General features: G+C 36.8%; 1 protein-coding gene across 2 annotated transcripts in view; it reads right to left on the reverse strand.

Annotated features, from left to right (window-relative positions):
- Positions 1–2,447, reverse strand: part of LOC106869328 (uncharacterized) — a 70,013-nt gene that overhangs the window by 25,610 nt on the left and 41,956 nt on the right. The window lies entirely within an intron of this gene.

Consider the following 2,447-nt stretch of genomic DNA (forward strand, 5'->3'; position numbering starts at 1 on the left):
ATATATATATATATATATATATATATATATATATATATATATATATATATATATATATATATATATACATATGTGTGTGAATATAATACTTAATTACAAGGTGAGCAAGAGTGTACGTACGCCGCTATATGTATATATAAATCCCCAAAATGGAACAAGAACGCAACAGACAACAATAAAACATCCGGGCAGAGAGACAATGCGAAGATGTACAGGAAAAGCAATAAAAAGACGGACATTAAAAAACATGGTCGGATCAATCACGTCCTCCTCTCATCAGTCAAGTTACCAAATTATCCTTACAGTTTCGGGAAGATACACTTGAGACTGTTCAAATCTGGCTGCCTCCAAATATCTAAGCTAAAAGCATTTAATCTTGGGGGAGAAATCAAGCGAATGTGTACGACTGCTGTCAAAGTGATAATCTGAGCAGCAGACATCTAGCTGTTATCTCGCACCCCGTCGTGTAGCAGATTCCCTAGTCGGTCATAGATGACTTCTCGTTAGGACGCTGGTTTGGCGGATCGCACACACATACACAAGTATGTGTTTATATACATAAACGCACACCCATGTATACATTTATACTTTTTTTCTTACAAAACTCAGGTTGGAAGAAGTATTGGATAAATAGGTATCTCGTATGCATACATATATCATACACACTCACACACTCACACATACATACATACATACATACACACATCTTACACACATATATACACACATACATACATACGTATGTACGTACGTACGTATGTATGTATGTATGTATGTATGTATGTATGTATGTATGTATGTATGTAAGGTGTGTGTATGTATGTATGTATGTATGTATGTATGTACCATCAGTAATACCCGTCGTTGATCGGGTAATTACTTTTCCTGTTTCTCGGGCCGGAAAGCTAGAAAAATGGGTAATATCATATAAAAGAATAGCTTTACGGAATCCAGATGACTGCGATGGCACTGAACAGGCTACAGACCAAGTGGAACATCACTGTTCATATAGGAAAAGCATTGCACGTCCTGAGTTTGTTTGGTGTTCACTTTTTGACGGTCTTTGTTTAGTAGACATTTTTTTATTAGGTATATCAGTAATAGTGAAATGAATATACAAATGCTGTGTCCTGTCAGTGTTAGTGCTAAAATTCCAACGTTATATTATAGGCATGGAAGGCAAGGCAACAATAAGTTGTGAAATTACAAATGCTGTGTCCTGTCAGTCAGATTTAGGTTTACTCGTCCCGTATTATATAAGAAAAAACCATGTAATAATTGAAGTAGAAAAAAGATGGATTTCATATACGAACTTCTGTTTGTTCTTCAAGTAGCATTCCAGCAACTTTTAGTGTTTGGCATTGACTTTTATTAATGCACATATCAGAACCGAGAAGCTAGAAAAATGGGCATATCATATAGAAGAATTGCTTTACGGAATCCAGGGAGCTGCGATGGCATTGAAAAGGCTGCAGGTCAAGTGGAACATCAGTGTTCCTCACTCTTCCTTTTGACGTTTGAATAGGCGGTATATCGTGAATGAAGCTAGAAGAATAGCCATATCATATAGAAGAATAGCTTTAGGAAATGCAGGAGACTGTGCGATGGCACTGGGAAGGCCACGGATTAAGTGGGAGACCCATTTGTCACGGTTTCTTTTGACATATGAATAAGCATATGCCCAAGCAGAATTGAAAGATTCAGGTTCGAATCTGAAGCAGGGGGAGACTACGACTACAGATTTATGTTTGCGCGTGTCTCATCCTCATTTTGTGCAGCCCGTCGTGCGTTTGTTTGGTGTTCGTTTCTTGACAGCCTTTTTTTTTTTTCGTAGACACTTTTTGATTAGAAATATCAGTGAGAAATAGTGAAATGAAATTACAAATACTGTGTCCTGTCAGTGTTAGTGCTGAAATTCCGACGCGATATTACAAGCATGGAAACCAAGGCAACAGGAAGTAATAGTCCAATGGAATTAAAAATGTTGTGTCCTGTCAGTCAATTTAGGTTTACTAGTCTTGTATAAGTGTATTATATAAGATAAAACATAATAAATGAAGTAGAAAAACGATGAATCTCATATACGAACTTTTGTTTGTTCTTCAAGTTGCAATCCAGCAACTTTTAGTGTTTGGCCCTGACTTTAATAAATGCTCATGGCAAAAGAAAGTGGGATAGGAAATTGTAAGGACTCAAATTTTAATGAGACATTAGATGTTACAACTGGTATGCAAGGAACGGTGGCGATGCTGCATTTACCACAACCAGTGAGAATATTCGCCTCAATGCAGTTCGGCATAGGTTTGTGCACAACTAGTGTTGCCTTCCTTGAAACATTTGCTTTTATTGTTATGGGACAAACAAACACACAAACAGAGAGAATCTGTCATATATATATATATATATATATACATACACACACACACACACACACACACACACACACA

Source organism: Octopus bimaculoides, chromosome 17, assembly GCF_001194135.2.
Source record: "Octopus bimaculoides isolate UCB-OBI-ISO-001 chromosome 17, ASM119413v2, whole genome shotgun sequence".
NCBI classification, from domain to species: domain Eukaryota; kingdom Metazoa; phylum Mollusca; class Cephalopoda; order Octopoda; family Octopodidae; genus Octopus; species Octopus bimaculoides.